Here is an 11,715-nt window from a genome sequence, read left to right on the forward strand (position 1 = left end):
TGAACCTGTGTCCAAGTGTAGGGGTGGTCAGAGTCTGATGGTACCTCCTTGAGGGTGCGCCCTTTTTGTAAGAGAGGTAGTGAGCCCTGCTCTCTCTCTCTGCCCTTCCCCTTCCCTTTCCCTGCTGGCTTGGATTCCGTGTCAGATTCTCGGGGCAGTTCCCTGTGGGCCACCAGCCCAGGTTGTTGCTGGAGTCCTTCCATGTTCCCACCAAATGTGGATCCATTTGACTCTGCACCCGCTGGCCCATGATCTTCCTGTGCCCGACTTCATCCATCCATCTTTCTTTCTTTCTTTCAATTTAATAAATCATTTCACTGGGAGCTCACACAACTCTTATCACAATCCATACATACATCCATTGTGTCAAGCACATTTGTACATTTATTGCCATCATCATTTTCAAAATATTTCCTTTTTACTTGAGCCCTTGGTATCACCTCCCCCTTTTCCCCTCCCTCATAAACCCTTGATAATTTATAAATTATTATTATTTTTTCATGTCTTACATTGACCAGTGTACCCCTTTACCCCTTTTCTGTTGTCCATTGCCCTGGGAGGTGGCTATGGGTAGATCATTGTGATCGGTTCCCCATTTCTTCCTGCGCCTTCCCCTTACCCTCCTGGTGTGGCTACTCCCCATACTGGTCCTGAGGGGTTTATCTGCCCTGCATTCCCTGTGTTTCCAGTGTACATGCTCTGGTTTAGCCAGATTTTTAAGGTGGAATTGGGGTCATGATAGCGGGGTGTGGGGAGGAGGCATTAAAGAACTAGAGGAAAGTTGTATGTTTCATCGGTGCTATACTGCACCCTGACTGGCTCATCTCTTCCCCGCAACCCTTCTGTAAGGGGATATCCAATTGCCTACAGATGGGTTTTGGGCCTCTACTTTGTGCTCTACTTTATTCACAATTCTATAATTTTTTTGAAATGGGTACATAAGCCAGTAGTTCTCAACCTGTGGGAAGGGACCACTTTGGGGGTCAAACGACCCTTTCACAGGGTCACCCGATTCATAACAGTAACAAAATTACAGTTATGAAGTAGCCACGAAAATAATTTTATGGTTTGGGAGGGTGGTCACCACAACATGAAGAACTGTCTTAAAGGGTCATGGCATGAGGAAGGTTGAGAACCACTGGGTAAGCAATGTGGTGAAGAAAGCTGATGGTGCCCGGCTATCATAAGATATAGTGTCTAGGATCTTAAAAACTTGTAGATAAATAAGTAGCCATCTAGCTGAGAAGCACCAAAGCTCACATAGGAGAAGCACACCAGCCTTTGTGATCAAAAGGTGTCAATAGGTTCAGGTATCAGACATCAAAGACCGGACTTCATCGTTCTATGGCACCAACCTGCAGCTCCGTCAGGCTGAAGAGGGCTCTGTCTGGCAGCAAGGCTATGGGCTTGAGTTGGACTGGGCTATCGTATCTTCTTGATATACAATTACTTCTTGAGATAATGTTCTTTTTTTACCCCCATGTGAGTGTCATCAGCTTTGTTTCGTGAGGCAGCTCAGCCCAGCACACTTCTGAAGACATTGTAGAATTATTTAAACAAATATATAAACATGTATGATTTTCTCCTCCACAAATGATAGTGTCTTACACACACTGCTCTTCATCTTGAGATTTTTTTTCACCTAACAATGTGTCATAGAGATCCTGCAGTATCAATTCACCAAGAGTTAACTTGTTTAACCAGTGCCAAGAATGGTTGCCATGGAGTTGATTTGGATTCATAATGATCCTATATGTGACATTGGTAGAAAAAAAATAGTGTAAATATTGTGCTCAATGAAGTTTTCAATGGTCTATTTCCTGTACTGAACATTAGGTCTATCTATGAGGGTGCCTCTGCAGGGGGGTGGGGGGACTCAAACCTCCAACCTTTTGGTTAGTAGCCAATCATGTAAATAATTTGCACCACCAAGAAACTCCACCTTATTTAATAGCTAGAGGATATTCCGTTGTATGGATGAATTACTTATCAGCCAACTTTTGCTGGATAACAAGCAATCACAAAACACGAGTGGCAATTAACAGTATTTATTTCACTGTCTCCCATTGGCGGGTTAGCCAAGAGAGGCTCTGTTTCAGATGTCAGGTCTGCAGAGCTGCTGAGATTTGATCCACACAGCGGGGGCAACAGATCGCCAGGCTGTGATTTTCATGACAACTAGAGATACCTTAGTAAAAAAGGCTAACCATTTAGGCTCATTTCCAGCATTAGCTCCCATCACATCTGCTAACATATCATTGGCCTAGGCAATTTATATTGCTAAGCCCAGGGTCAAGAATTGAGAAAGTATAGCTCACCACCTTGTGGCCATGGCAAGGCCATGGGTGTGTATTATGATTACAGAGAGCAGAATTGGGATCAATTCTGCACTTGACTCTAAGTCCTATTTTGTTTTACCAGTTTTCTAGGGACGGATATTTAATTTAGTTTTAGATCTTTTGGCTCTTAATATACTTTTAATGAATTCTAACTCTGAACTCCTCTTTCATCAACACAATTGGATTTCTATCAGTCATAACAAACTCACAATAGCCTTTGGGAAGCACGGTGGTACCAGGCTCCTGTGCAGGGCAACTCAGAGAAACCTCTCTGACTTTCATTTATTGGTCTCTACTGGTTACTATGGAGTCAGGGTCCAGAAGGTAATGATCAGTTTTGGACCTGTGACATGACTAGTTCTATGTCGTGGGACTCTTTGGCAAAGCTTTGACTCCATGCTTCTGGATCAACCTCCAAGAACAGAGGCTTGTTTAGGAGAAGTTTGCTATAACTTAAACATGCATTTATGAGTGTACCCTTTTGAGATGTGTAGGTGTGTGTATGAGTTTAGAAAAAGAGATGTAGTTATATAAAGTTTGAGCTCTTTTTTATTATTATCATATTATTTATCAGGTCATTTCACTGCTGCTACCAAAAAATTCAGATAGGTTTTATGGAGAAAGAGGTAAGTTATTACTTTGCTCAGGATATACATGTGTATGTGTACTGAGGGTACATTTCAAGATATGAGAAGAATATTACTAAATAGCATATATGCATCTATGTTTCTGAGCCTGTACAATTTTCCTCAGAGAGGAATTGGAGGCAAAATATAAAGAAATTGACTGTAGCATTCTGTCATAGTCACAAACATTACCGGGACTTCCTAAGAATCTTATTACACGCTAGTTGCTGACTCCAACACAGGGTGGCTCCGTGGATGGCAGAGTTAAACTGTGCTCCGCAGGGTGCCCTTCCACCGCGTGTCTTTCAGCGTTAGCTCACCAGGCTGCTCTTCTGAGGAGCCTCTGGGTGGATGGAATTTCCAGTCGTTTGGTTGGCAGCAAGCGTGTTAATTGTTCGTTCCACTTAGAGACATACATGTATATGGTTACCCTCGGCGAATTCAGGAAATTAATCTGACGGAACAGGCTGAGCTCATCTTCCGTTTCTAAAAATGACTGCTGAAACAGGCAGTGACTTCCAGAACAATCCTCGATGCCTGGGTCCTCGGCGGGGTTTGGTAGGGAGGATCAGACCTGCGGGCTTTGAAAACACTTTTTGAATGAGCAGACTTGGTGTTTGGGATGCCCTCTGGATCCTGCCCCTCCCAACAGTGGCCTGGCCCGACAGGAATGTGCTAGAAGCAGACTGGAAAAGTGGGACAAAACCGAGTTCTCTTACTTTCTCCTTTTGAGGGGTGGCGTGGCTAGACCCTGATATTGTCTTCCTTGACTGCCCAGCAGTCTCTGGGGCCTCCTGCGCTACTGAGAAGCTGGTCCTGATGTCTGCTGCCAGTAGCCGGAGCCCCTCAGCCTTGGGGGATGGTCCTCCAGACTTGAGTTGAGGATGGGGATTTGCAGAAAAGACTTAAGAGGCTGAGACCCCTGGAGAAGGTGAGTGAAGAGCCTCCTCAGCCAACACTGCCAACCCAACCCTGTCAGGTACAGTGACTGAAGCTTCTGGATGACTACAGGATTCTGGCTTGGGAGGTCCCCACCCCAAGAGCCATCCTGCACAGCTCTCCCCAGGAGGAGGAGAGGACACTGTTCTTGCTCCTATGGTCACCTCTCCCACCCGTGGGTCCCAGGACCACTGCCCCCCACCCCCCACCACTCCCCGAGTACTGACAAGCTGTGTTGGCCAGGGAAGTATCATTCTTTGTGACCTGGAATCTGGAGTCTTCCATGTAAGGCAGAGGATACATTGGCCCATCGGCTGTCTGGAGAGTACCCTGAGGCCACCTGGCAAGAGTTGTCTCCCCAATGACCTCAGATGGCTCTTTTGTGTTAATCCAGAACAGAGGGGTTAATAAGCAGCCATGCTCTCTTGTAAAAAACAAAAATAAAACAAAAAAGAATGATTGCTAAGCATAATTGCTTTATTACTTTACTAAGCTTGTGCTGAGCACTTAGCTAAGCCCCGGCATGGGGGGGAAGGAGGCCTAGCAGTATAGTGGGTTAGTAGATGGGCTTCACGCTGTAAGGTCAGCAAATTGAACCCGACAGCTCCTCTATTCGGAGAAAGATGAAGCTTTCTGCTCCCCTAAAGATTTATAGCCTTAGGAACCCACAGGGGTGGTTCTGCTCTGTCCTATTGGGTTGCTATGAGTCAGAGTTAACTCAATGGCCATGAGTTTGGCTTGGTCTTAGCACTGAGGATATAGAGATAGGAAGGCACCATTTCTCCCTTAAGGAGCTCGTGAGCGAGTGTGGCTGAAAAAGCAAGCAGAAACTAGTTCTACAGAGCTATAAATACATTAATAGAAGCATGCGTTATAAATAGAAGATGTGTTATAAATACACATCTTATGCACAAGGTATGAGAATGGTACAAAGGAGGGATTGTCTAGACAGATGGGGGCAGATTTCCTATAAGAGGTGACACACGAATATGGTTTTGAAAATTGAAGGAAGGAGATAGCAGAGGAAGGGAAGGCTGTCTTTGGCATGCAGGGCAGAAGCAGAGACATGAAGCCAAAGGGTATATTTAAGGAAGTTGTGGTGGTTACCATAATCTCATGTCAATTTGCTAATAAGAGTGAAGGGGTGGAGTCTAGTCTGTCAATCAGGTCACAGCCCGATGATGCCTCCTTGTGGGCATGAACTTCTCATGTAGATTCTGAGAGCTTCCTCTCTCTCTCACTCTCTCTCTCTCTCTCTCTCTCTCTCTCTCTCTCTCTCTCTCTCTCTCTCTCTCTGTCTGCTTTGGTCTTCTGGTTGACAAGCCAGGCAGAGACTTGCTAAGTCCTGCGTGAGTCTCCCTCTCTCTCCTTCACCTTCCTGTTGGTGAGCCATGCAGCTGAGACCTGCCAGAGCCTTGTGATGCTTCCATTACCACCAGCTCCACAAGACTCTGCACCCACTAGCTTGCGATCTGCTTGCATTCTCCTTGATTGCACGTAGCTGGGTGAGTCCAAAGAGATATGTATGAACTAGAATTGGACTTATGGACTGGATCTGGACTGGGCTGGGATGTCTTCTTGATATCCATTTACTCCTTGATATAAAGCTCTCTCTTACACATCTATGAGTGTCTCTGGATTTGTTTCCCTAGTCAACCCGGCTGAACACAGATGTTGAAGTAGTCAGATTGGCTAGGGATTCAGATGTGAGGAGGGTGAGTGCTGGAAAAATGAGTGCAAAAACTTACGTAGAGCCGTTAGGAGGCATCCTGGGAAGGCACAACAGTTAGTGTGCCCAGGTGTTAACCAAAAAGTTAGAGGTTAAGGCCCACCCAGAAGTACCCAATCTCTCTGAAGTAGATGGCCTATTCCTTCTTCATAGGCTGTTCTTGATGGGGAAGCTCTGCTGGAACCTGTTCACCTTGGGTGACTCTGCTGGTATTTGACATATGGGTAACACAGCTTTCAGCATCAGAGCAACACACAATCCACAACAGTACGGCAAACTGGCGGAAAAGTGGTGAATTCGTCTTAGATAACCTTATGAATAGCAGTGGAACCGAGTCAGATATAATGCTGAAAGATGAGCCCCTCAGATCAGAAGGCACTCAAAATCCAACTGAGGAAGAGCTGCCATCTCACAGTAGAGTCAACCACAATGGCAGGGACGGAGGAACGTTTTGGGGGGACCTTCATTTGCTGATGAGATGAAACAGCTGCAAATATTGATTAATGATTGGAACATGGAATGTCTAAAGTACGAACCTAGGAATATTAGAAGCTATAAAAAAATGAAACAGAACACATAAAGATTGGTATCCCAGGTATAAAACGGAAACTCGCTGAGTTGATTTTGACTTATAGTAACCTTCTCAGCTCGGGTAGAACTAACTGTTCCTGAGTGTTTCTAAGACTGCAGCTCTTCATGGGAGTAGAAAACTTTGTAGTTCTCCCATGGAGTGGCTGGTGGTTTTGAACTGCTCACCTTCTGGTTAGCAGCCCAATGTGTAACCACTATGCCACCAGAGCCCCTATCTTAGGTCATCAGTGAGCTGAAATGGACTTGTAGTGGCCATTTTGAATGAGGCAATCAAATTTTTACTATGCCAGAAGTGAAAACTTCAAGAGCAATGGCATTGTATTCACTGTCAGAAAGGACATTCAAGATCTATCCTGAAGTACAATGCTGTCTGTGACAGGATAATAGCTATACTTTTAGAAGGAAATCTGGTCATTACAACTATTTATCCAACTTAGGTACCAACCACTGAAGCCAGTGAGGAAGTAATTGCAGAATTCTGCAAACTTCTCCAGTTTGAAATTGATCCAACATGCCATCAGGCTGCACTGATAATCACTGCCAATTGGAATGCAAAAGTTGGAAACAAAGAGGGAGGAAGGGGAACTGGAAAACATAGCCTCCGTGATAAAATGCAACTGGAGATTCCAGGATCAAATCTTACGAGACCAATGATTTGGACAGTGCATATAGCTTTTTCAATGACATCAACCGGGACTATACGGTGGCTTTGCCAGATGGAATACACCGGAATCAAATCGACCACGTCTTTGGAAGAGGGGGTGCAGAGAAGCTCAATACCAGCCGCCAAAACTAGGCAGAGGCTAACTTCTGAACCAGACCATCAACTATTCATCTGTAAATTCAGGTTGAAGCTGGAGAAAATTAAAAGAAGTTCACATGGGCCAAAATACGACCTGGAGTATATACCACCTGAATTTTGAGGACATCCCAAAGACTAATGACAGAAGACCTGATGAGCTTGGGATGACATCAATAACGTCATACATGAAGAAAGCAAAAGGTCATTAAAAAGACAGGAAAGAAAGAAAAGATCAAAGCAGCTATCAGAAGAGACTCTGAAACTTGTTTGAAAACTTATTTAAAGCAAATATGAGATGCTGAAGTAAAAGAGCTCGACAGAAAATTTCACTGAGCAGCTCAAAAAGATAAAGAAACACAATGAAATGGCCTAAAGTTAGAAAACCAAAAAGGAAGAATTTTCCCAGTATATCTTAAGTTGAGAGAACTGAAGAAAAAAATCCAAGCAGGAAGTTTCAATATTAAAAGATTCTGTGAGTGAAATATCGAGTGATGCAAGAAGACGCAGTCATTGTACCCCAAGGAAGTGGTGGACATCTAACCATTTTAGGAGGTAGTGTGTGATCGAGAACCAATGGGACTGAAGGGAAAAGGCCAAGCTGCGCTGAAGGCATTAATGAAAAACAAGGCTCCAATAGAAGGAATACCAACTGATATGTTTCAACAAGTTGATGAAGCACTGGAAGCACTTATTCGCCTATGCCAAGAAATTTGGAAGTTAGGGGCCTGGCCAATAAACTGGAAGGGATTCATATGTTCATCCATTCCAAAGAAAGATGACCCAATAGGTTGCAGAAGTTATTAATAATATAATTAATATCACATGCAAGTAAAATTTTGCTGAAGATCATTCAACAACAGTTGCAGCAGTACAGTGACAATGAGCTGCCAGAGATTTAAGTCAGATTCAGAGGAGGACTTGAAACAAGGCATAGCATTGCTGATGTCAGATCGATTTTGGCTCAAAGTAGAAAATAGCCAAAAGGTATTTATTTGTGTTTTCTTGACTATGCAAAGGCATTCGACTGTGTGGCTCATACCCAACTGTGGATAATATGGAGAAGAATGAGAATTCCAGACCATTTCATTGTTCAGACCTTTGACATATTTAGTTCAATCTAACCAGGGAAAGGTGCTGTTGAAAGTCAGATTAGAAATATGCGCTCATCAGAGGAGCAAGGGCTGCCTTTTTTCAGGTTCATTGGCCAGGTTTAGACTCGAGGAGACCTGGAGCAAGCAAACGGGATGCAGATTGAGAGGCTGGGAAACAAGCAGAAGAGAAGCTGAAGGTTCTTGGAAGCCTTGTTACAGGAGGGGCATCAACACATTCATGAGAAAGTGGAGTTAAAGATCATGGAGCTTTTAAAAATCTTTTGAAGTCCCTTTAGCTCATCAGTTGAAGGAAATCAGAGCTAGTGAAGGATTTTAAGTGAAAGAGCAGGCTGATGGGATTTACCTCAATATAGCAAGTTCTAACATTCTAGGATCCATATTCCTCTTAGACCTCTTAAGTGACATTAGCAGGTGACTATCGGTTTCTACTTAAAAATAATTTTATTGGGAGCTCGTAAAACTCTTATCATAAACCATATATCCATCCATTGTGTCAGCACATTTGTACATTTGTTACCATCATCATTCTCAAAACGTTTGCTTTCTATTTGAGCCCTTGGCATCAGCTCATTTTTCCCTCTCCCTCCCCATTTCCCCCTCTCTAATGAACCCTTGATAATTTATAAATTATTATTATTTTGTCATATCTTACACTATCTGACGTCTCCCTTCACTTACTTTTCTGCTTTCCATCCCCCAGGGAGGAGGTTATATGTAGACCCTTGTAATTGGTTCCCCTTTTCTACCCTACTCTCTCTCCACCCTCCTGGTATCGCCATTCTCAGCACTGGTCCTGAAGGGATCATCTGTCCTGGATTCCCTGTGTTTTCAGTTCCTATCCGTATCAGTGTACACCCTCTGGTCTAGCTGTATTTGTAAGGCAGAAATGGGATCATGATAGTGGGGAGAAGGGGGGTGAATGTGGGGGATTGGGAGTATTTAGGAACAAGAGGAAAGTTGTATGTTTCATCATTGCTACACTGCACCCTGATTGGCTTGTGTCTTCCCATGACCCTTCCGTAAGGGGATGCCCAGTTGCCTACAGATGGGTCTTGGGTCCCCAACCTGCACTTCCCCTCATTCACAATTATTTGATTTTTTGTTCTTTGATATCTGATACCTGACCCCTTCGACACCTCATGATCACACAGACTGGTGTGCTGCTTCCATGTAGTCTTTCTTGCTTCTGAGGTAGATGGCTGCTTGTTTACCCTCAAGACTTCAAGACCCCAGATGCTATATCTTTTGATAGCTGGGCAACATCAGCTTTCTTCACCACTTTTGCTTATGCACCTACTTTGTCTTCAGCGATTGTGTCAGGAAGGTGAGCATCATGGAATGCCAGTTTAATAGAACAAAGTATTCTTGCATTGAGGGAGTACTTGAGTGGAGGCCCAATGTCCACCTGCTACCTTAATTCTAAACTTATAAATATATGCACATCGTTCTATTTCCCCATCATCATATATGAATATATTTACATATGTAAATGTCTTTATTTAGACCTCTATAAATGTCCTTTTCCTCCTAGTTCTTTCCTCTATTTCCTTTTAACTTTCCTCTTGTCCCACTATCATTCTCAACCTTCATTTGGGCCTCAATAATTCCTCGTGGTTACATTACCCTTGATCAAGCCCTACCAGGACTCCTACACCCTCCTCACCACCAATTTTGGATCACTTGTTGTTCCCTTGTCCCTGGGTTTGTTAAAACCACTTCTTTTCCCCAAACTCCCCCTCTCCCATGTCGGGTTTCTACTTCTTACCCTGGCCTCCCTCCAACCCTCCAAACACAGATCTACCACTCAAAGCCCATCTATAGACAATAGGACATCCCTTCACAGAAGGGTCACAAGGAAGAGATGAGCCAGCAAGGGTGCAGTATAGCACCGATGAAATAACACAACATTCTTCTAGTTCTTTAATGTTTTCTCACCCCCCCCCCCACACACACTATCATGACTCCAGTTCTACCTTACAAATCCACCTAGATTGGAGCATGTATACTGGTACAGATAAAAGCTCTTGACACACGGAATCCAGGACAGATAACCCCTCAGGACCAATAATGGGAGTAGCAATACCATGCGGGTAGGGGAAAGGTGGTGGGAGAAGGGGGAGAAAGGGGGAACTGATCACAATGATCATTGTATAATGCCACCCCCCCAGGGAGATGAACAACAGAAAGGTGAGTGAAGGGATACAGCAGATGGTGTAAGATATGAAAATAGTAATTTATAATTTCTCAAGGGGTCACAAGGGTGGGAAAGAAAGGGAGAAACGAGGAGCTGATACCAAGGGCTCACGTATAAAGAAACTGTTTTGAAAATGATGTTGGCTACATATGTACCCATGTGCTCGATACAAGTGTTGTAAGGATAAGAACTATAAGGGCCCCCAATAAAATGATTTATAAAAACAAAACAAACAAAATCCACACAGATCTAACATGTTGTCCTATTTTAACACCTAAGCTCAAAAACCAACACACACATACACACACACACACACACACACACACACAATGCCTGTTGAGTGAACTACAACTCACGGCAACTCAGCATGTGTCACAGTGGAGCCGTGCTCCGTGGGGCTTTCACTGGATGATTTTTTGAAAGCAGATCACCAGGCCTGTCTTCTGAGGCACCCGTGCTGTGGTTAGGGTCGAGTAGGTCCTGACTCTGAGCGACCCTGTGTGCAACCGAACGAAACACGGTGTGGTCCTGGGCCATCTTCACGATTGCCCTTATGTTTGAGCTCCTTGTCGCAGCCACTGTGTCCATCCGTCTCTCGAAGGGTCTGACCTCCTTTTCACTGACTAGCTACTGTACTAAGTATGATGTCCTTCTCCAGCCACTGGCCTCTCCTGACAGCACGTCTTGCCATCCTCGCTTCCAAAGACTAGTCTAGCCATGCTTCTTCCAGCAGCATAACAGAAGTGCCCTCCTTCTCCTCTGGACTTCCTCATTCAGTGTCCTTTTCACAGGCAACAAGAGGTGATTGAAAATACTGTATTGAAAAGTAGGTGAAGGGAGACATTGGTCAGTGTAAGCCATGAAAAAGTAATAATTTATAAATTATCAAGGGTTCATGAGTGAGGGAGGGTGTAGCAGGGAGGGGTAAAATGAGCTGATACCAAGGGATCAAGAAGAAAGACATTTTGAGAATGATGGCAATAAATGTACAAATGTGCTTGACACAATGGATGTATGTATGGATTGTGATGAGAGGTGTAGGAGCCCCCAATAATGTAATTTAAAAATAAAATAAAATACTGTCTTGTGGGACAGGTGTACTTTATTCCTCAAAGTGACGCCTGGTCTTTCAACACTTCGAAGCAGTCTTGTACAGCAGATTTGCATCCTTTGATGTCTTGACTGCTGTATCCATGAATATAGATTGTAGCTGCAAGCAAGATGCCATCCTTGACAACTTCAATCTTCTCTCACTTAATCGGGATTTTATCTATTGGTCCACTTTGGAGGATTTTGGTTTTCTTTACATTGAGTTGCAATCCTTGATCTTCATCAGTAGGCACTTCAAGTGCACCACACCTCCAACAAGCACAGTTTCCTTTG

This window comes from Tenrec ecaudatus, chromosome 6 (genome assembly GCF_050624435.1).
Source record: "Tenrec ecaudatus isolate mTenEca1 chromosome 6, mTenEca1.hap1, whole genome shotgun sequence".
Classification (NCBI taxonomy): Eukaryota; Metazoa; Chordata; class Mammalia; order Afrosoricida; family Tenrecidae; genus Tenrec; species Tenrec ecaudatus.